This window comes from Chionomys nivalis, chromosome 19 (assembly GCF_950005125.1).
Source record: "Chionomys nivalis chromosome 19, mChiNiv1.1, whole genome shotgun sequence".
NCBI classification, from domain to species: Eukaryota; Metazoa; Chordata; class Mammalia; order Rodentia; family Cricetidae; genus Chionomys; species Chionomys nivalis.
This window is the reverse complement of record NC_080104.1, coordinates 10,561,853-10,585,707: the sequence shown is the minus strand read 5'-3', so window position 1 is coordinate 10,585,707 and position 23,855 is coordinate 10,561,853. Positions and strand designations below refer to the sequence as shown.

The 23,855-nt window shown below is 49.3% G+C and overlaps 1 protein-coding gene across 1 annotated transcript in view; it reads left to right on the top strand.

The window, feature by feature from the left end:
- The window catches only part of Ccnd3 (cyclin D3), a 91,822-nt gene continuing 67,967 nt past the window's right edge, over positions 1-23,855 (top strand). The window contains exon 1 of the mRNA XM_057794582.1: positions 1-141. The gene's annotated coding sequence lies outside the window, so the exon portion shown is untranslated. The remainder of the gene's footprint in view (positions 142-23,855) is intronic.

Sequence of the window (23,855 nt, the reverse complement as noted above, 5' to 3'; positions counted from 1 at the left end):
TTTGGGTGCTGCGGAGTGCACGCCCCTGTCATGTCCGTGGCTGGCGGCTGTGATCACTCCTACTGCCCAAAAACAGATGTCCAGCAGCGGGAGAGAACGTGAGGCTACCGTCAGAGCTCCGGGGGACTCATCGGCCAAGAGGTAGGCTTGGGGAACTGGAGAAGCCAGAATAAATGTGACGTTAGCATCGGCTGCTTTGCCTGGGATGTTACTTAGAGTCCAGGTTGGAGACCTGGAGGTGGAGAAAGCAGGTGGGTGGTGAGAGGACCGGGGACTCTAACAGGTGGGTTCAATCGGTCATCGCTCCGCTCTCCCCTCGGTTTTGGCCCCAAAAGCTTAGTTCACTTTCCCACTGAGTGTTTTTTTTTTTTCCTCACCGGAGAAGCCCCCAAAGCCTTGAGCCTCCTAAATGCGTGTGCATCCTCACAGCTATCCGTCCAGGCTGATGTGCAAGGCCGAGGGTTTAGCAGCATACATCAGCTTTAGAGGTCGGAGGGCCAACCAGTATGTGTTTGAGTCAGCCAGAGCAAAAAAAGGGGGCCAAAAACTAGAACTTTACAGACGGTTCCTGAGGGACTGATGTGTACCTGGTCTCAGCCTAGACCAGAGAGTAACTGAAGACGGGCACTGCTGTTGCAGGGAGGCAGTGTTCATTGACACTGGCTGTGCGCCTACTGTGTGCTCGGTATTGTTTCTGTTGGTGGCTGACTTCTCAGCCACTGCTGGTGTTGGTCTCAGGTATGACAGAGATGCCTGGGAGGCTGGGGAGGGGACATCTGGGTTGGGTTTCAGAGGATGATTGTTGACCTCAGAGAGAATCTGGTGGGAAGTTTTGGAGGTGCTTACTCTCCAGAGGTAGACTGAATCCGAATGGTTTACTGGGCACTGGGATATACAGGTAACTGGAAAACAGTTCCTGCCTGCCCTGTCCTCACTCACTTCCAGGCATAAGGAAGTAGGAATAAACAGGAGCAGTTCTGGGAAAGACAAGTTGCAGAGCTGGAGCCCCTGAATCCAGTTGTGCGCAGCTGGAGGGTGCCCCTGGGGGTGATAGGACACCCACTCCCCATCCTGGGCCCCGGAACTGTTTTCTCCAGCAAGCCCTGCCCTTTGTCCATCACCACAGTGTCCTCTGGGACTGGTCCTGGGCGGGAGAGTGGTTCTTCGGCTTCTCTCCCACGCGCCCTAGCACAGCAGGTTACACAGTCACTTAGCATCTTCTCATGTAGCCACACTCTGCCGATGTTGGGGACATCATGGAGTAAAATCAGAGTTTCTAGCCAGAGACTGGAAATGGAAGGCATCTCTGATCATTCCATTAGGGCTCCAGTCCATGTTTAACCCTTGAACCCATGAGCATGGCCTTAATGGTTCCAACCTTTTTCTTGTGTGTTTCTCTTCATGGATGCTAGCACAGAGGTACATAGCACCTTCAAGGGTTTATGCTGTTTGGATGTAGCATCTCATTTAATGCCTCTGATAGCTGTATTCCATCATCAACTAGTATTAGCTCCATTTTATAGAGGAGGGAGCTTGAACACAGGAGGTAAAGAGAGCTCCTTAAAGAGGGAGCAAGAAATGAATGTCAGGGAGCTGGAGAGATGACTCAACCGTTAACAGCACTTACTACTCAAGAAGAAGACCCAGGCCGGGCGGTGGTGGCGCACGCCTTTAATCCCAGCACTTGGGAGGCAGAGGCAGGTGGATCTCTGTGAGTTCGAGACCAGCCTGGTCTACAAGAGCTAGTTCCAGGACAGGCTCCAAAGCCACAGAGAAACCCTGTCTCGAAAAACCAAAAAAAAAAGAAGAAGACCCAGGTTCGCTTCCTAACACCCACACAGGAACTCTCACAAGTACCCATTTCCAGGGGTTCTGATGCCCTCTCCTGGTCTCTGCAGGCACCAGGCATGACCACGGTACATATACATACATGTAGGCAAATGCTCATACACATAAACAAAATAAATAAATCCTTTTTAAAAAGTAAAGAAATAGATGTCAAGCTGGGTGGTGGTGGTGCACACTTATAATCCCAGCACTTCAGAGGCAGGGACAGACAGAACTCTGTGAGTTCAAGGCCAGTCTGGTCTACTGAGTGAATTCCAGAACAGCCAGGGCTACACAAAGAAACCCTGTCTCCAAAAACAACAAAGAGAAGGAGGAGGAGGAGGAGGAGGAGAAGAGGAGGAGGAGGAGGAGGAGGAGGAGGGGAGAGAGAGAGAGAGAGAGAGAGAGAGAGAGAGAGAGAGAGAGATGGGATGTCAGAAAGGGGCCTTAAATCCAACTCACTTGACTTGGGAGATCTGTTCTTTCCTCTGAGACAGGGTCTTGCTGTTAGCCTAGGCTGTTCTCCAACTCCCAGTCTTGACTCTATCTCCCAAGGGCTAGGATGAGAGATACCCATCACCACATCCAGGTCAGAGTCCCTGCTCTTGGCCCGCTTAGCATGCAGCTGAGCGTGTGCTAGCTAAAGGGAGTCTGGGTTTACACAGAGTCCCCTGAAGGTCTACTCAGGATTCTGGGGGCAGCACAGCACAGAGGTAGTATCCTTTCTTGTGTGGATGTGGCTGTATGCAAGGTGTGATGTCACACACGTTTTGTCCCAGCTCTAGGGAGGGAAAGTGCAGGCAGATATTTATGAGCTGGATCCAGCCAGGTCCACATAGCAAATTCTAAGCCAGCCAGTGCTACATAAAGAGACCCTGTCTCAAACATACACACAAAACTTACTTATTTTATGTTTATTACTGTGTTGTCTGCATTCTTGTCTGTGGATCACATGTGTGCCTGGTGCCCACAGAAGCCAGAAGAGGGTGCTGTATCCCCTAGAACTGGAGTTGACTTCTGTGAGCTATCATGTGGGTACTGGAAATCAAATCCGGGTCCTCCAGAAGACCAGTCCATGGTCTTTGCCACTGAGCCATCTCTCCAGCCCTCAACTTATTTTTTGAGGCAGAGTTTCTCACTGAACCAGGAGCTGGCCGTTAGCTAGCGAGCCCTGGAATCCGCTTGTCTCCCTCCCTGTTCCACCTCACTGCACTTGTTTTACAGAGCTTTGCGGCTTCTGCATAACTGCTTGGGATCTGAACTCAGTCCTCATGTGGGTGCACAACTATGTCCCCGCCAACCATCTCCTCAGTCCCATCTGTCCTTTGAGACAGGTCTCATAACCCCAATTGTCCTGAAACACGGATGTAACTGAGTGTGACCTTGGGCTTCTGAGCTGTCTGGCTTCACCTCTGAAGGGTGCCAGCATTACAGGCATGTGCTGCCATGCCTGCTTTGTCGTGTGCATGTTCCAGTCTAGAACCCCCACATTCTAAAACCCAGGAAGAGCGTTCAGACTTGGTATCTGAGTAAGAGGATGGCAGAGAAGTGGGAGACACTGAAGTACTGTCCCCTGAACCCCATGTCACTTCATGAGAGGCAGTGCCCGTGTGTCTGCCCACTTCCCGCAGGCTGGCAGAAAGCCTGTGACATGAGTCCCTCCACAGGGACGCCTCCCTGAATTCTCGCTATTTTCTCTGCCTCCTCTCTGAAACATTCGGCTCCTCTCGGGAACCCCCTGCACAGATTTGGGGATGCCCAGCACTCGGGACAGGCCAGTGTCTGAGAATTTGGGGAAGGGCTGGGGCTACATAGTGAGACCCTGTCTTAAAAACATCAACTTGGCTGGGCAGCGGTGGCCCGCATCTTTAATCCCAGCACTTGGGAGGAAGAGGCAGGCAGATCTCTGTGAGTTTGAGTCCAGCCTGGTCTACAGAGCTAGTTCCAGGATAGCTAAGGCTGTTACACAGAGAAACCCTGCCTCAGAGAAACAAAAACACCAACACCCTTCCTTGGTTTCGACTACACATACACATGATACACAGACATACACGCAGGGAAAACATGCATGCACATAAAATAGATAAAACTGCTTTAAAAAAATATCTAAGCACTGATCCCCAAAAGGGGTGTCTGTTGAGATGGGTGTCGATGTTGGGGTTTGAGGGGGAGGTTATTAATAATGCAAACAGAGGCTGCTCTGCCCCCCTTCCTCTCTGCTCTGAGTGTGGGGTGCAGTGGAACCCTGAGCACGCCCCCTCCCCACCCCCACCTCCTATCCCCCACTGCCCCCCCCCTGCCGCCCGGCTCCCCCACCCTCTGCCTTCACTTGTCCACAAAGAACAGGCTGTACCCTTGAGAAACCACAAGAGGAAGTTAGGGCGGCTTGTGGGCGGGGAAAGTTCTGGGACCTCTGCCAAGTTTCCCTCTCCCTGCAGAGCAGTAGGTATGTTTATCTCGCCCACGAAGACTTTTAAATTTTAAATCCTCCGAGTTTCAAAGCTGTCAATTCCCATCTGGGTCCCACTGCTGGCCCAGGGCACCCTTTCTGCCCTGAGATTGGAGTCTGCGTTTCTGTTCAGCAGTCTCTGGTCTCAGCCCAGCGCCTCTTTCCCAAAGCGCCCCTAGAACCTTCTAACTCTGAGGAACGTGGTTCCAACAGCCACGTAGGGGATTCAGAGTGTTCCCAGGCGCGCCTAAGCGTTTCTCCTATTTGATACTCGCTGTAATTCGAGGTAGTGCATACTCTGCCTCCGGGTTATCAATGAGAAAAACAGTTTAGAAAGGCTTAAGAACTTGACAAAGCCACACAGCTTGAAAGTGGCAGAGTCCAGGGCTGAAGGTGGATCTAGCTCAATTTAGAGTATCTGCTTTTTACTTTTCAGTGATAGAAGTTGTGATGTAAAATTTTGTTGTTTTTCAAGATTGGGTTTCTCTGTGTAGCCTTAGCTATCCTGGAGCTCCCTCTGTAGACCAGGCTGGCCTCAAACTCGCAGAGATTGCCTGCTTCTGCCTCCTGAGTGCTTGAATTAAAAGCACACGCCACCAATACCTGGCTTATCTTTTTGCTTTTATTTTTATTTTTTTAATTTATGTTTTAGGTGAATATATTTTTTGTTTTCTTATTTTTTAATAATTTATTTAAATTTATTTTATCTACATTGGTGTGAGGGTTTCAGATTCCCTGGAACTGGAGTTATGTGAACTGCCATGTGGGTGCTGGGAATTGAACCTGGGTCCTCTGGAAGAACAGTCAGTGCTCTTAACCACTGATCCATCTCTCCAGCCCTCTTTTTGCTTTTAAATAATGCTGCAGGGACTGAAGAGATGGCTTGGTGGTTAAGAGCACTGGTTGTGGTGGTGCACTCCTTTAATCCCAGCACTCTTGAGGCAAAGGTTGGAAGATCTTTGTGAGTTCAAGGCCAGCCTGGTCTGGTCTACAAAGTGAGTTCCCAAACAGCCAAGCTGTTTCACAGAGAAATCTGTCTAAAAAAAAAAAGAAAAAAAAAAAAAGCTTTTCCAGAGGACTAGGGTTCAGGGTTCAATTCCCAGCATTCCCTGGGCACTCACACAGGGTATGGTGTTGTGCCCTTCTTTAATCCCAGCAGAAGCAGGTGATCTCTGCGAGTCTGTATAGTTTCAGGGCTATGTAGAGACCCCATCCTAGAAACAACAGAAATACACAGGCTATTCTTCTAAAAGACCCGGGTTCAATTCCCAGCGCTTACATGGCAACTCATAGCTGTCATCTGTGACTGCAGCTCCTTTTATTGAAGTCTATGGATCTTTTTTTTTTTTTAAAGATTTTTTTATTTTATTATGTATACAGTGTTCTGCTTGCATGTATACTTGCAGGACAGAAGAGGGCACCAGATCTCATTACAGATGGTTGTGAGCCACCATGTGGTTGCTGGGGATTGAACTCAGGACCTCTGAAAGAGCAGTCAGTGCTCTTAACCTCTGAGCTATCTTTCCAGCCCCCAAGTCTATGGATCTTGATCGGGTTTATTTTCTCTGGTAATTAAAGAATTAAAAAGCAGGAGGACCCCAGGTAGCACCAGAGAAATCTCAAACACTACAAGCAGAGAGCGGCGGTCAACAGTAGAAGAAGGGTGTTTCTTGGGAACGAGGAGACATAGATATGCAGTAGACATAGAGATAAAGACCCTCTGCATAGCAGAAGGGGTATTTAGAACTAGAAACTCATCTCTTCTCAGGGACTGGAGGCTTTTTAAGTCTCTGAAGAGTTTTTCTCCCCTAGTGTAGGTTGTTTAGTTTGAAGAGCGACAGGGTGGTTGATTGGCCCACGATTGTCCTGTAACATGTCCAGGCCTTGAACGCCAGCCAGTCCAATCAGCAGGGAGTCTACTGGTGGGAGGGAGACACCTACAGTGCCTTTGTTTTAAGCTGCTGGGCTGTTGTCTCAAGGAGGGCGAAAAGAAGCTGTTCACTTTGGGAATTCATGCCAGCATTACTGTGCCAGAGCCCTTTCCATCTGTCTGCCTACCAGGAAGAAGTCTGTGTCATGCCTCATTCTGACCTTCCTGGGCACCAGACACACAAGTGGTGCACAAAGATACAGACAAAATACTTATCCACATAAAAGTTAATACTCACACGTATAAAACAATGACACAGTGTGATGGTGTGGAGAGGGGAGGGGCCTGGGTAGAATATAGAATACAAACAAATTCTTTGCAAGTAAATTTTTTGAAAAAGGTCACAGGAGCTGGAAAGTTGCTCCCTGGTTGAGTTAATGCTTCACTGGCTGTTCTTCCAGAGGATGCAGGTCTGGGTCTCAGCATCCTTTGGGCACTGCACAACTGCCCGTTACTATAGCTACAGGGGATTTGATACCCTCTCTGGACCTCTATGGGCACCTGCATACATCTGACAAACACATAAATAATTTTTTAATTAAAAGAAAAGGACAGCCAAGTTGGTAAAAAAAAAAAAAAAAAAGATAAAATACAATGGTGTTTGATGTGCTAGTGATGCCTATGGTCCCAGCACTCAGGAAGCTGAGGCAGAAGGATCATTGGAAGTTAGAGGAGACCTAGGCTATGGAGTAAGACCTTGTCTCTAATCAATAAGTCAATTAAACAATTAAGGCATTGTGAAAAAGTGACGTTAAATTCCAGAAAACTGACAGAGATATGCGAAGTGTTTGAGGTAGTTCTGGGAAGCACTGGAGTTTTAAAAGGGTTTATTTTGCCAGGTGGTGGTGGCACACACCTTTAATCCCAGCATTCGGGAGGCAGAGGCAAGCAGATCTCTGTGAGTTCTGAGGCCAGCCTGGTCTACAGAGCAAATTCCAGCACAGTCAGGGCTGCCCAGAGAAATCCTGTCTGGAAAATCCCCCGAAAGTATTTTATTTTAAATTATGTATTAGTGTGTGTATTTGTGCACATACGTGCAGCTGCCTGCAGGTTGTGAGTCACATAATATAATGTGGGTGCTGGGAACTGAACTTGGGTCATCTGCAAGAGCAGCACCAACTTTAAAAAAAAAAAAGATTTTATTATGTGTATGGTATTTTGCCGTGCTGTACATAGACCCACAGGCCAGGAGAGGGCCGGATCTCATTACAGATGATTGTGACCCACCATGTGGTTGCTGGAAACTCAGGAAGGACCTCTGTAAGAGCAGGCAGTGTTCTTAACCTCTGAGCCATCTCTCCAGCCTTGAGCAGTACAAACTTTTAACCTCTTTTAATCTCTCCAGCCCCATAACTTTTTTCTTGAGTGGTTGGATTTTGTTTTCTGCTTTTTAATCTTTTTGACTTATTATTATTATTACTTGATTCTCACCAGATAGCCCTGCTACTATCCTAAGTAGACCTGGCTGTCCTCGAATTTGTAGCAATCCCGTGTCTTTACTTTCCGAGAACTGGAATCACAGTCGTGGAAAGAGCCACGCCCACTTAGCAAAAAATGAGAAGACTTTCTCACAAATAACCGACCCCGGATTGATGACGTGAGTCCCAGCCTCCGGGGTCTAGAGCGCATGCACGGAGAGCCTCTGCCAGAGTGTCAAGGCGCAGAGTCCATCTCTTTCCGCCTGGAAACTGGGTTGCTCACCGGGGCCCCCTTGCGTCATCGCCGTCCCGGCCCATGTTTTTCACACTCCGTCCACCAGATGGAGCTGTCGCCCAGAGTGTCCCTCCAGGGGCCCCTGTTGGGTGAAGAACCCCACCTGGTCCTTCAGGCGCCAGCTGGTTTCCTGGGACCTCTGTCCGCCCCCCCCCCCAGCTGTTTACACAGAGAGCTGTTCTGACCGGACCTGACAGAATCTCCATAAAATGTGTTCTTAACAGCTCTGGCCCAAGTGTGCAAGCCTGAGAGAATGTGCTCCTTTCCCCAGGCAGGGGCCTCCCCACATCCCGCCCCCCCCCCGACCTTCCTGTGTCCTTGCCACAGAGGGACCCAAGTTGCTCCAGCGCCAGCGTGTCAGGGAAGCTACGCTGGAATGGCCGTTCCTACCCTTCAAAGGGTGTGACACTTATATTGGTGCCTGTAAAGGGACCTCGGAAGCCACACCTCTCTGAAACTATTAGCCTTCTGCAGCCTGACCAGCTCCCACGCTGGGTAAAATTCCCCAACAGTGTCTCCTGAGATTATAGTGCCGAGACTGAGCCAGGCTCTCAGAAGGTGGGGCAGAAGGAAGATGTTGGTTCCTCCCATCCTGGGCCCGATCTGATTGCTGCCGGTCAGATCTTTAAGACGGCCATAAAGGGCTCAGGTGTGGCGGTACAGGCCTTTAATCCCAGCACTGGGGAGGCAGAGGCAGGCGGATCGCGGTGAGTTTGAAGTCAGCCTGCAAACTGAGGCCTGCTAGGCATGCATAGTGAGAGCTTGTTTCAGAAAAGGCAGAGACGGAGAGAGAACAAAGAAAACAATACAGCCAATGGGCTCTAGGGACTCAGCAGACAGAGACCAGGATGAGCGAGATGCCACAAGCACCTGAGGACTGCCCCTGAACGAATCTTGCTAGTACTACCAAGCTTTTAGTAATCCATTCTTTCCTAACCTCATCCCTCAAGAGACAAGGGGACCAGAAAGCCATCTTAGCTGCGAAGTAGCCTCCGCACAGAGACCTTAGGCTCCTATGGCACCGCTCGGCAGGAAGGCTAACTGGGCTGTTCGGTTGCAAAGGCGGTTCCCCATGCATTTCACTGTCTGGAGTGGCGAGAGAACGGTCCCAGCGTGGACAAGCTGCCCAGCTCTGTGTGCTGGGCTCCTTCCTGGCTATTTCTTCGCCTGTTGTCCCTCCCTCACAGTGGCTAATAATACTAGCTAAATAATACTAGCTATATGCTAAACAGCATCTGTGTCCTTGCAGTCCAGTGAGGGGGCGGGGCATGCCGAAGCTGGAACCCAGGCCTTTGAGCATGCTAGGCAAGTACTATGTCACTGAGCCCCAGCGCCAGCAAGACAGGCATTTCTTATGCCTTTACAGATGATGAATCGCGCACAGCCTAGCTAACCTGCATTGGATTTGAGAGAAAATACACAGCCCAGGCAGGCCACAGATGCTCATGCATGAGGGTTGCTGTCTTCATAACGAGAGCAAGCAGCGTTTTCCAGTAGAGGTGGGCATGAGACTTATCCAAAAGCAGTCGTCTGGTTTCTTTTCTCATCATCCTGCTTATAGCTCCCTCCTTCCCTCCCTCCCTCTATCCCCCCCATTCTCTCTCTCTCTCTCTCTCTCTTTCTCTCTCTCTCTCTCTCTCTCTCACACACACACACACACACTACTTTCTTTATTTTTAGACAAGGCCTTACTATGTAGCTCTGGCTGACCTGAAACTCACTTTTTTCTTTCTTTCTTTCTTCTTTCTTTTTTTTTTTTTTTTTTTTTTGTTTGTTTTGATTTTTCGAGACAGGATTTCGCTGTCCTGAAACTATCTCTTGTAGACCAGGTTGGCCTCGAACTCAGAGATCCACCTGTCTCTGCCTCCCAAATGCTGGGATTAAAGGCGTGAACCACCACAGCTGGGCCTGAACCTCACTTTGTAGTCTAGGCTGGTCTTGAACTCACAGAGTCGGCCACTGACTCTCTGGTGCTGGGATTAGAAGTGTGTGCTACTATGCTCCATATATTTTTAATGCATGGTTTCATAAAGCCCAAGCTAGCCTCAAGCTTGCTCTGTAGCCAGGGATGACCTTGAGTTCTGACTCCTCCACCTCCCAAGTGCTGAGCTTACAGGCACACCACCACACCTGGTTTATGTGATGCTGCAGATCCATCTCAGGGCTTGGTGTGTTGGCTAAGCAAGTGTTCTACTATCCAGCCAGAGCCCCAACCCCACCCCACCCCCCTTTTTTTTTAGAATAAAAATAGACCTGCAAGTTCTGGCCTGTGGGGAGAAGGTTGGACAGAGTCCTTGAAGTTGGGGCAATCCCAGAAACTCCCAATTCTGGCCCCAGCGTTTTCTGCTCCAACTCACCCTCCCTCCAGTTCTCTGCTTTTCCAGGCTGCTCCTCCCTGCCCCTCCCCTGGGCTCCCGGAGTTCTGGGAAAGGAAGTCAGGCTGGGGCCTCAGACAGATGCAGGCCTTGAGCATCCACTTCAGCTCCAGCTGGAGGAGGGAGGCCCCGCCAGGGGAGGAGAAGGCACCTGTGGGTCCATCCGCCTGTGCCCTGGAGGTTTCTGTCTGCTGTCACAGACTCTCTCCTGAGCTCTGGTTTGTGGAGCTTGCTGGGCTTGGTGCTTGGAGTCCACTTTGAAAAAGACCGCAGTGAACAGTGCTAAATTGGCTTGGGGGTGTTGGGAAGGGAGCTGTTTGCTCCGAGCGGCTGGCTCAGTTCAAGGCTCCCCTTTCCTCTCAGCTCTACCCTCTTCCTAAGACACACCCTCTACAGACCCAGGAACCACAATGGAAAGGCTCTTGGGGTCAGGGGTCACGAACCCTCCGATAGACTAAGTGACAGAGCAAGAACAAAGGTGTAGACCATTCTCTAAGCCCTCCCTATCTCCAGTCAGCTGGTACCTGCTGGTCCTAGGAGCAGCAGCCATCTTTTCTTTGATTGACTTCTGTGCGCAAACCCAGCTGAATTTTCTTCTCAGATTTCTGCATCTCTAAAGAGATAGTCTCTTTGCGGGGTAGGCGCAGACCTGATATAACCACTAAACTTGGCCCTTGGCGCCTCTGGGCAGGCCTCAGAAAGTTTCCCCAGACACAGCCACTGAGAGTCGTTTTGGGTGTTCCTCTTGAGCATATACTGTGTGGATTTTCTTTCTTTTCTTAACAAACAAACAAACAAACAAACACACATATATTTCGTGTGTTGGTGAGATGTTTGTGTGGGGGCATGTGCTCAGAGGTCAGAGGGTAACCTGCACAAGGTGGTTTTCTGGTTCTATCATGTGGGTTCAAGGAATTGAACTCGGGATATTAGTAAATAAATTTGTAATCAACATGTTTATTTATTAACTCGATTCTTACTTATTCTTCACACGGGTGCTGCGCAGAGCTGGAGGGTGTAGTGCAGTTGGTAGAGACCTGGCATAAGGTAGCCCTGGGCTCGGTCTCCAGGACACACAAAACTGGATGTGACCCCAGCACTTGGGAAATAGAGGCAGGAGGATAAGATGTCCAAGGCCATCCCTGAACTTGCAGCCAGCCTGGGATACATATGTCCCTCTCAAAAAAGAAAAACAGAACAAAAGGCTGGAAGATTGCTCAGTCAGTAACGTGTTTGGTTGACAAGTTTGTTCCTCATAACACATGTCAAAGTGCCTTACGTGGCGCCGAGTGCTGGGGAGATAGAGACGAAACCCTGGGGGCTCCCTGGCTAGCCAGAGACAAAATCCTGGGGTTCCCTGGCTAGCCAGAGACAAAACCCTGGGGGCTCCCTGGCTAGCCAGAGACAAAATCCTGGGGTTCTCTGGCTAGCCACTTTAGCCCAGCTGGTAAACTTCAGGCCACTGAGGGACCTGCCTCAAAAGAGGTGATGGCCTTCCCGAAGTTGACACCCAGGATTGTCCTATGGCCTCCACATGTGTACACATACATGCACATGTAACAAGCGGGTGCTCTGAGGCTTTCTTGTTTCACATATGAAGAAATGGAAGTGCAGGGGCCAAATGACTTAGCCCAAAGCCAGTGTTGAGAACCCGATGGCGGAGACCTTAGTGGCACACAGTGTTTATCCCAACACTGGAGAGGCAGAGCCCGGTGGCTCTCTATAAATTCAAGGCCAGCTTGGTTGGCATGCGTGTGCACCCACCCATCAGGGGACTGTGAGGTGACGCCAAATTCTCTATCGTGACAGTGCCTTAGTCTTTGGACTAGCAAAGCAGAGGGTTGGGGCTCCTGGACTGGTGTGAATGACACGCACATGTGTCTTGGAAGTAGGTGGTGTCATGAGTGTGCTGTTCCCAACCCCCACCCCAAGCATGCCAAGGCATCCTGGCATCCTGGATCCCTTAGTTCTCCTAGCCAGAACCTTGGCCCAGCAGGCAGATTAGGTGTTGCAGAGGACCCAGGAAGCAGGATCTGGGGGTAGTGGTGGATGTGAGCTTTGCTAGGTGGGGCTGGGACTCTGACCTATCTGTGGAGCCCTGGATGAATCAGCCTGACCACAGCCACCCAACCGAAATGAAGGTACAAACATTTTCTTCTGACGCCTCCTCCAACGTTCATTTTCTTTTTCCTTGTTCTTTCCCATCACGGCACTGGGGCGTGGCACTGGGGCAGTAGCTGAGGGCATAACTCATGGTTACGCTGGGTTCTAGGGCTAAACTGGTGACTTGGACCCTGAGGAAGGTTTGAGGTCTCTCATGGTTCACCTAGAGATAGGCAGCAGGCCTGCCTAGGACAAATGACACATGCCCCCACCAGAGGACAGGCTACATCGGTATAGGGCTCAGCCACCTGATACTGTCATCCAGAAACATCTAAAATACAGAGGCTTTGAAAGCCTTCATTTATCTGTTCTTCATGTACAGTAGTGTTATGATGTATTCAGTAGTGGGTTCAAAAGTCAGGGGGAAACCAAACAGCAAAGCCCCTAGTATGGGGCTGCAGAGATGACTCAGTGATTAAGAGCACTTGTTCTTCTATAGGACAACACCCAGCACCCAAGTCGGGTGGCTCACAATAGCTTATAAGCCCCCAGGGGATCTGATGCCCTCTTCTGGCCTTCCTGGGTACTGCACCCACAAGTTTATATCCACACGTATACATACATACACATTAAGTAACAAATCTTAATCCCCCATCTCCCCTCCCCCTCCAAAAAAAAAACTTCACTATAAAAGCTAGACATGATGGTCTACTCCTTTAAACCCAGTACTTGGGAGGTGGAGGCAGAGGGATCACGAGTTCAAGATCATCCTTGGCTATATAGTGAGTTGGAGACCAGCCTGGGACACCTAAGACCCTATATTAAATAAATAAAAAACCCAGCCCCCCTCCAAATACCATTATTAAAACGACCTTAGTCTTCGCATACAACCCAGTTTTCATCTAAGAATCTGTAGCATGACTGGTTTTCTCTGGGATAGCCTGGGTCTTCATCTTGATCTCGGGACCATGTTCCCACAGCACGGACGGAGGCTTCTTTGATCGCCGTCCTCTCTCCCGCTTGCATTAGTCACTATTGAGCGTTCTTATTCAGTTCGCTGTGCACGCTCTTGTGGGATAGCAGCCCACAAGAAGGGTTTGTGTGAAGTCTTGTGGGAATTTGGAGAAAGGGCTGGTTACTTTTGCACAATGGTAGGCAGGTTAAATAGAATTTCCTCTTGCTGAAAAGTGTTCTCTGAGGAAACGGAAGAAAGGAGATTTGGGTTTTGGGCTGGTGTGGCCCCTGCTCCCATGCTGGGGAACCAAGCCCAGTGTCTAACCCATGCTAGACAAGGACCCACACTGAACTCTAGCCCCCAGCCCCAAGAAGAGGTTTTGGTGAAATCATTCAAGAGCAGTTTTCTGTTTTCATTTTCTGAAAGAGGGTGTCTATTTGCACACTCCATAGCCCAGGGCTTGTCCCAGTCTCCCGGCTCCACAGGCTGGCACTGCAGGCGGGTACCACTAAGTTTGAGGTTGTTAAAGGGCAGTTTTTATAAGTTAAAAGGAAAAAAAAAAGCTAGGTGTTGTGTGGCATTCCTGTAATCCCTGTCAACTCAGCTGCCAAGGGTTGGAAAGTGGAAAATCAGGAGTTCGAGGCCAGCCTCAGCTACCTGAGACCTTATCTCCAAAGACCAAAAGGAATGCACCTCGGTTACAGACCAAGATTATGCCTCAAAAAGCAACAAAAGTAAAAAGATACCAATTAAAATCAGTTTTCTAGTTGGGAATGATGGTTCATGCCTTTAATCCCGGAATTTAGAAGTTCCATGCCAGCCAAAGCTACATAATGAGACCCTATCTTGAAAACAAGTAAGTAGGTAAATAGTTAGAGCAGTTTTCTGACGGCGCCACATTTGTTTTGTAGAAATAATCCCCTTCTCTCTTGTTTCAATAACTGTTATTGGGCTCATTTCTTATTCTCTTTGTGAACTATTATTGATTATCTCCTTAAAAGATAGTTGCACCTAGCGGTGGTGGGGCACACCTTTAATCCCAACATTCAGGAGGCTGAGGCAGGCGGATCACTCTGAGTTCTCACCCAGCTTGGTCTATGCAGGCCCCAAAGCTACAGAAAGGCGTGTCTCAAAAAAAAAAAAAAAAAAAAAAAAACCATAGTCACTAGTTTTATAATCATCATTAGTTCTATGATAGCAATCAGTTTCCCTGCTTTGGTGCTGGAGTTGACTTAGTGTGTAACTGGATGTTCACTCCACCATTGGCAGACATCCCTAGCCTGGATTTTTTTTTTTTTTTTGCTTTGTTTTGAGATGGGATGTGGGGTGTGTGTGTGTGCATGTGATTTAAGGCTGATTTTGAACTCCTGTCTTCTGAGTGCTGAGATCATAGGTGTGTGACATTTAGCACAGCTAGCTATCTTGTGTTTTTGAGCAAGCATCTCGTTGTATAGTCCGAACTGCTCTGGAATTAGAATCCTTCTTCCTGCCAGGTGGTAGTGGCACATATGTTTAATCCCAGCACTCGGGAGGCAGAAACAGGCAGATCTCTGTAAAGAGACAGACAAAGGCCAGCCTGGTCTGCAAAGTGAGTTCTAGTACAGGCTCCAAAGCTACAGAGAAACCCTGTCTTGAAAGAAATCCTTCTTCCTTTGCCACCCCAGTGCTGGGATTATAGGTGTGCACTGCTACACCCAGCAGGACATAGGGAAAAATTTAAATGTTTACTATTAATTCCTTAAAAACAACACTAACTCATTGCATGTTAATATAAGCTTTAAATACTATGATAATCCTGCTTCCCCAAACACAAGAAATCAATGAGAAGCGTGGCCTTAGTTCACATTTCTGTAGTTCTCTTCAAATGCCTAGTTTAATGGAAGACAGCCAGATTATCATGGAAGCTTCTGCTTCAGTCCGTTGTCCTGCGTGGCTTGGGTGAATTTATATAAGGAAAATTCAGACATGCCATCAGAAATGGGGGGACCTGTGTACTGGGCTAGAGGACAGTGGTCCTAGCAGATCACCAAGGTGGAGAGAGAGAGTGTTTGAGACAATAGTCAGACGCTGAGGAGGGGGAGTTGGTGCTTGGCTCAGTAGCTCTGAGGGAGCCACATGATCAGAATGGTTCAAAGACAATTCCCAAGGCTGTAGCAGAATAGCAAGGGGGAGTCTCTATAAGATTACGAAAAGGCTTGAAATTAGGGTGTTGGTCGCCTTTCTCGAGACTGTGACAAAATACTAAGAAGGGCGACTATAGGGAGGAAGGGGCTGTCTGGGCTCTGCTCTGTCGTGGTGGGAAGAGATGGCAACGCGGGGTGTTTGCCTCTGCAGCCACGAAGCTGAGAGAACCACATGCTGGCTCTCAGCTGCCAGTCTCCTTCCTCCATTTTTATTCGGTCCAAGAGCGGCCCCTCTGTGAGAAGGCGCCTCTCACTTTCAGAGGGGCTCAGCCCTCCTCAGTTAAGCAGCTGGAAATGCCTCTGGGTGTGTTTCCTGACTGCTTCCAAATCCTGTCAATTAAGAGTGGAATCCTACTATCCTATAGGGTGGCCTCCGCAGAAATGGAGGTGAGGGGCCGTTTGACAGCTATTCGGAGGGCTTCAGAAGCAGCAGAGCTGGGTAACTGGGAGGAATTAGAGTCACCCACACTTCCCCCTGCGAGGCACCCTGCATATTTCTGCGATGAAGTATGTGGTCTGTGCTGTGCTGGCTGCCTGCATTCCTTCTCCAGTGCCAGGCTGTGTGCTCCAGCCCAGGAGCCAGAAGAATCAAGGACAGTTAGGCAGGAGTGGTAGGACAGGCCTGCAATCCCAGCTACTCAAAGGGCTGAGACAGGAGGATCGAAAGTTCAGGCCCAGCCTGGGCAACTTAATGAGACCCTGTCTCAAAGTAAGTTTAGAGAAAACAAACAAATCTCACCATGGTTTACCAACAGAATGCTAGTAACATTAATAGAGACAGTAGAATCCTGAGAAAAGGTTCTGATACCCTTAAGTCTCATTGAAATAAGGACAGGGATGCTGTCGAGCTATGAAGGGAGGAAGTCAGAGTGGATCTTGAAATATACTGTCTTCTTGGCTATATGTATATGGGTTTTCAAAACAGGGTTTTCTCTGTGTAGCCCTGTCCGTCCTAAAACTAGCTCTGTAAACCATGCTAACCTCAAACTCAGAGATTCACCCATCTGCCTCTGCCTCCCAAGTGCTGGAACTAAAGTCAGGCACCCTCATGCCCAACTAAGAAAACACCTTTTTTTTCTTGGTACTAAAAATTTGGGGAGAACTATCAAAGCCTTGTAAGAGGTCTTGACTTTGTTCTGAGTCTCAAGTCACTCACAATCAATTAGGGAAATGCTTTTCTTTCTTTCTTTCTTTCTTTCTTTCTTTCTTTCTTTCTTTCTTTCTTTTCTTTTCTTTTTGAGACAGGGTCAGCACTTGGAAGATGGAGGCAGGAAGGTCACGAGTTTGAGGTCATTCTCGGCTGTACAGCGACTTTGAGACCAGTCTGGACTATGTGAGGCCAGCACCCTACCAACATAGCCACATTCCTAGCCTGGAAATGTTTTTTAAAACTTCTGTTAAGTTGGGCATTGGTACGCAGTACAGTTTTAGCTTCTAGAAGGTGGAGGTAGGAAAATAAGGTATCCGAGCCTCCTTGCCCTCAGAGCAAGTTTGAAGCCAGCGTGGGCTACTTGAGACCTTGTTTCAAAAACCAAACCAAAATAGAATAAAACAAATCCTAGAAATGTTTTCGTTTTAAACCATTTTGTCCACATATGTACAGAAACACACAAATATGTATAAAAAAACTAAACAAGATGTGCTGTAATGTGCTTGTGCTTGCTACAGCAGATGCACTTTTAATGTCTTAAAAATCTATTGTATTATTTCATTTGTAACACATACGGTCAAGCTTAGCTTGCGGGCCTGAGACCACCTGAGCTGGTCTCCAGAGCTCACTGGGGAAGGAGAGAACCCACTCCCGAACGCCGTGACCTTCACGAGCACTTCATGGCATGTATCCATCCACACACAGGCATGCAGTCACATATGATGATAATAAATTTTAAAATTAGTTTCCTGACTTCAAGAGAAGCTGGGGAAACATCCTGTCCTGTAATTGGGAAGACGCCCAGTTTGGGCTGGGGGTGGAGATCAAATTCTAAGTCGGAGGTTCTGGTAGCCCCAGGAACAAAGTAAAGCAAAGGGAATGAATACCTGGAGACTTGCTGGAAGATGAGCCTTGGAAAGGCCCGAGGGTGGAAGGGAGGGCCCTGCAGGGATCTGGCTGGGCCGGGTGGGAAGCAGGTTTCTGGGGTACAGGTCAGGAGCTTGGCTTCTGGATGTATGGTAAGGAGCAGGTGGCAATGCAGTCAGGTGGGGGGCTGAACTTTCCACAACCAAGGTGACAGGACACAGCAAAGGGAAAGGAAGAGGATGTGTCAGGATGAGCGTGCGTTGAGCCTGAACCGCCATGCTTATGCCCTGATGGTGTCTTATCATGCGGGAACCTTCCCTTCAGAAAGGAGTCTGGGGTAGAGCTCGACATACCCAGGAAGGAGAAAGGGAAGGAGGGCAGCGAAGAAGGGAAGAGAAAGGGTTGGGAGCCAGGCATGGTGGCAGGAGCTTTTAATGCCAGTGCTTCAGAGACAGAGGCAGGAGGACCTCTGAGAGTTCCAGGCCAAAAGAGAGGAAGGGGGTGGGGCTGGAATGTCGCTAAATTAATAGGGGGCTTACCTAAGTATGCAGGAAGACCTGTTTTCAATTCCATAAACAAGTGATCCTGGAATTTGGGAAGTGGAGGCAAAGAGGGTCGGGCGTTCAAAGCCTGCCTCAACTCCATAGCCGGTTTGAGGCCAGCCTGAGCTGTGTGATGTTGATTTCCCCCAAAGTGCCTCCCATACATATGGTTTAGATATGCTATACACATATTTTAAAAAACAAAATTAAAAACTGAAGGAACTACACAAATGTTAACAGTGGGGTTTTGTTTGCGTGGGCTTTTTTGTTTTGTGTGTAATAGGAAAGTAACAGAACTGAAATTGCTTTGGGGTACTGTTGTCCGTCCCCCCATTTTTTTTTTTTTTAAATTTAAGACATGCTCTCACTGTGTAGGCCTGGCCAGCCTGGAACTTAGTATGTACCCCAGGCTAGCCTAAAACAATGCTGTGTTTAAAAGCTTCCAGCAACCACCAAGACACCGCTCTACTTTTTTCCTTTTTTAAAAAATTCCAGCTGGGCGGTGGTGGCGCACTTGGGAGGCAGAGGCAGGCAGATCTTTGTGAGTTCGAGGCCAGCCTGGTCTAGAGGCAGGAGGATCAGGGGCTCAAGGTCCCCTCAGGTACCGATCAGGTTTGAAGGCAGCCTGGGCTATATGAGACTCTGTCTCAAAAAAAAAAAAAAAAATCCAGTTCTATAATAATAGGGATAGGAACCGAACCAGGCAGGCGTGTGTCCCTGAACTGAGGGGCAAGTATCACTAGTTTGTGGCATCTCATTGGAAGCCCTTGGTGCTAAGAGTAAAACTGGCGATGAAGGGCCCAGTAAGACCCGGAACCTGGTGTGGACTCTGCGCCCAGCTTTCAACTCTGCCTAGTAAGTCTAGTTACAACAATTAAAACACTGGTCTGCCAGGCACTTCTGGGGTGACCAGCTCAGGCCATCATGACAGTTGGGGCGGGTGGGGTGAGATGAGGGAGCAGTTACCCTCGGAGGGGCCCAGAGGGGGTCTGAGGAAGGCCGGCCTGTGCTTCCCGTAGTCCTTTGGAGCAGCCTGGAGCTGCAAGGGTGGCGGGGTGGGGAAGAACTGCGGTGGGAGCAGGAAGCCGGGCAGCATCCCGCAGAGTCTGCCTCCCCAGCTCAGCAACAGAGGAGGAGGTGGAGTCTGGGTTGAGCCCTGAGATAAGGAACAGGCCGCCGCTGACAAGGGGATCAAAACAAACAGCTGTGCCCCGAGGAGAACAAGCTTTGCATTCCGTTCTGTGATCCCACCCCAATCCCTACCTCTCCCCAGCGCACCCCACCCCCATCCAAGCACACACGGCGTCCCCGTCAGCTCCGGGGGCCTCCCCTCAGCCTTGGCTTGGCTCCCTGAGAGCTGTGTTCCCACATCAGTCCCCTTAGGCAGAGGCTCTAGGGGCCTTTCTCCAGCTGTCTGGAAGAACTGAGGACTCAAGACAGGTGGCCGGAGGTGGAAGAAGAGGGGCCTCTTCCAGGGCCAGCCCCCATCTGCCAGGCCGGGCCACCCTCAGTCTCTCTCCCCTGGGTCATCTAGGAAGGCCTGGGAAACAGAGTGGGGGCTAAACTGTGATAGCCCAGCCGGAGAGGCTGAGGCAGGGTCTGGGGTCTCTCTCGTGGGGGAAGAGTTTTCACTGGGCAGAGACATCTGCTCCCTGCCCCCAGGAACTCAATCCTGGAACTCAGAGAGCAGCCGGACAGTGGCTCCTAAGAGGGGCCTCCTGAACTGGCTTATGGGAGTTCATTCCTCAGTGTGGTGCCTGAGGGCATCCTGGCTCCAGGGATCTGCGAGGCTCCAGGTCTCCTGAGGCTTGGTGCTAGTGCCCCAAACACCCCCCACCCTCCATTTATTTCAACACATGCTAGCGTGGGGGTTAAAGTCTAAGCTACTGAAGCTAATGCTTGCTCTTTCCCCAGGGCTAGGCCAGCTCCTGGGGCCACCGTAAGCAGCAACTAATACCCCTTCTTCTGTGATACCCCCATAACCAGTCCCAATCTGAAGTATGCAAGGCTTCAGGGAAGCATTGCGCGGTCACCAGAAAGTGTCTTCCTTGTCCTGAAGAGCGTCTGATCACTTCTATGTTCCTGAGCCTGGACCTGGCTTCTAGCCTGGGTGGCCAAGGGTCAGATCCAGGGGGCAGCAGGGGAGGTGTTTGCTTTGAGATACACCAGTTAGATGACCAAAAGAAGAAAGCATGTCCCCTCTCTTCTAGGGCCCAGGGAGAGCATATGCAAGTCTCACTCTCCTGAGCCTCTGACTGGTGGCACAGGGCACACTCCCACACCGCTGCACTCAAACACCTCGAGGCCCCCCGAGACCCTCCAAAGTCCTACATCTTCAATAGGACTGACTAGAGGTTTCAATAAATGAATGTCCCAAGAGCTAGGGGCAGCCACTTATATATAAGAATCTCCAGGTAGAAGTGAGAGAGCGTTGTGTCCAGCGTGGTACCCATCGGAGTCTCAGGAGACTGCAGTATATTCCGGCCAGGAAGCCAGCCCTGGTGGTGACTAACATTTATTGGACACTTGCTATATGCCAGACACAGATCTCCGTCCTTCATCCTAACAGTCCTGTTATCCATACTGAACAGACAGGGAGAGGAAGCTAAGATGAGTCACCCAGCTTGCTGAGCTCACTCAGCAGCACCTCCGCGCAGGAACTGGGGACAGAACCCAGCCTGCCTGTCTCCCTCCGGAGCCTTGGCTCTTTCCCACCACCACAGGCAGAGAACCTCCAGGCTGGAGACAGTGCTGCTGGACCGGCAGCTGTGTCCCTTCTTCCCTCTCAGGCAGGCACGACACAGCAGCTGACCACAGCAGCGTGGTAACACGTTCCTGCCAGTCCTGCCAGTGATGGTGGCTAACCCTGGGCAGAGGCTCCTGGGCGGGGCACATGCAAGATGGGCACAGGATTGTATGAGCTGCAGGCAGCTGATAGACACCTCAGCTGCTTCCCCGCCCTCCCTCATGCTTGGCGTGGCCATCACGGGGCTGTCCTCTTTTCCCTCCCCTGATGTCACCCCAGCTCTGCCTCTCTTCCTCTTTGTGACCACAGTTTCCTCTCCTCTGCTCTCTTCCTGGCCGTGGGAAGGTCATGCAGGTCTCTTCTCCAACTGTGCCTGTGACATTCCCATACCATCTCCATAGTAATAACATCTGAGGCGGTGGTGGTGGTGCACGCCTTTAATCCCAGCACTAGGGAGGCAGAGGCAGGTGAATCTCTGTGTGTTTGAGGCCAGCCTGGGCTACAAGAGCTAGTTCCAGGACAGGCTCCAAAGCTACAGAGAAACCCTGTCTCAAAAAACAATAAATAATAAAAATTAAAATTAAAAACTGCTAGCTACTTAATATGAACTCTGTTGTCTTTTTCTTGAGAAAGGGTCTCATAGCCCAGGCTGGCCTCAAGTTTCCTACCTAACCAAGGAAAGAAACCCTTGAACTCCTTTCTGACCATTCTGTCTCTACCGTCCAAGTGCTGAGGTTACTGGCATTCACCGACCACACTTGGTTTATATGGTGCTGTGGATCGAACCCAGGGCTTTGTGCATACCAGGTATGCACTCTACCAACTGAGCTACACCCCCGGCCAATATATGTGCTCTTAATTTTCCCTGTAAACCCATGAGCATTCAATACTAGCCCATCTCACAAGGGCTTAGAGCAGGTAAGATGTCCATAGCCCAGCAAGACTTGCTGAAGCTCACCTATTCCCCCTAGTTCCGTGTGCTTCCCTGAGCTCGGCAGAGCCTTTATCAAACAGAAGAGAAACCATCTGAGAAAGGTCAGTTGGAGGGATGAAGAGGATATCTACTGGGGAAGACTCACATGTGCTCTCCATCTGACTTAAATGGGGACAATGGACTGACCTGGTAGTTTTGTTTGTTTCGGTTTGTTTGTTTGTTTATTTATTTATTTATTTATTTATTTATTTATTTATTTATTTATGTTGAGACAGGGTTTCTCTGTGTAGCTTTGGAGCCTGTCCTGGAACTCACCCTGTCGACCAGGCTGGTCTTGAACTCACAGAGATCTGCCTGCCTCTGAATCCTGAGTGCTGGGGTTAAAGACGTGCGCCACCACTGCCCAGCTGAGCTGGTGTATTTTATCTACCTGGAAAGATAGTCTCTGACGCTCAGAGAACAGACCTGATAATATCGAAGGACTGGGGAATATGGATGAAGAGGAAAGCCCCTCTCACGCACTTATATGTAAGAATCTCAAGCTAGTGTTGTTCTGTAGTAGAGCAGATGCTTACTATGTAGGAAGTCATGGTTCAATATTCAGGACAAAGAAAATCATATATAAAAAGGCTGGGCATGGTGGTGTGTTCCTTTGATTCCAGTAGTTGGTAGACAGAAGAAAGCAGATCTCTGTGAGTTCAAGACTAACCTTGTGTACATTCCGAGTTCCAGACAAGCTAGGTTACATAGTGAGACTGTCTAAATAAATCAATAGGTTGTACCAGCGTTAGGGGGCTGGGCTTCTGCAGCAGACACCTCACAGTTAGTCACTTGGCAAAATGGAAATTTCCTACATGTTAGGTTGCAGATGGCCTGACTCCTTGACAGTTCCAGAAGCCCAGTGCTCTTTCATGCTCCCTCCTGAGGCCACCATGAAGCCCCACAGAGCTGCAGAGAGCAGAGAAGGGAGGAGGGAGAAGAGGTACTGTATTTTCTTTAGAAAATGATTTATATAGTCTTATTTTGGTGTGGGATGCATGCCTCAGTGTACATACAGAGGTCAGAGGAAGTTTGTAGAACTGCTTCTCTTTCCACCTTTCCATGAATTCGGGAGATTAAATTCAGGTCACCAGACGTACACTGTGAACCTACTTACCGGGAGCCCCCTCGCCATCCCTGTCCTCTGTTCAAGACACAGCCCAATCCTGGCCCCTATCAGGCTGGAGAGATGAGAGAGAGAGAGAGAGAGAGAGAGAGAGAGAGAGAGAGAGAGAGAGAGAGAACCCATGTTGAGCTGCTCACAACTGCCTGTGATTCCAGCTGCGTTGACTCCATAGGCTCCTGTGGCCTCTGAGACACCAGCCAGCATTGGATGCACGACACACAGAGATACACAATTAAAATAAAAACATAAATCTTTTTCTCTTTCTCTCTTCCTTCCTTTCTTTCTCTTCCCTCCCTCCTTCCCTCCCGCCCTCCCTTTCTTTCTTTATCCCTGTCTATACTGGCATTCATTCTGTAGATCAGGCTAGCCTCGAAACCAGAGATCTGCCTTTCTCAGCCTCCAGGGATTAAAGGTATGTGCCACTATACCCAGCTCTAAGATATAAATCTTTAAAAAAAATTCCAGGGGCTGGAGAGATGGCTCAGCGGTTAAGAGCACTGACTGCTCTTCTCAAGGACCCGGGTTCAATTCCCAGCACCCACATGGCAGCTCACAACTGTCTGAAAATCCAGTTCCAGGGGATCTGACACCTTCACACCAATGCACATAAAATAAAGTTAAATAAACCATAAAAATTAAAAAAAAAATTCCAGATCATGTTATCTCCTCCCCCTGGAAACAGAGTCTTATGTATCCCAGGCTAGACTCAGAGTCCTGTGTATCTGAGGATGACCTTGAACTTTTTTATTTTTGTTTGTTTGTTTTATTATGTTTTATTTTGAGACAGGGTTTCTTCTGTATAGCCCTGAAAGTCCTGGAACTCTCTCTGTAGACCATGCTTGTCTCAGACTCAGAGATCTGCCTACCTCTGCCTTCCTGGTGCTGGGATTAAAGGCGTGCGCCACCACACTCAGCG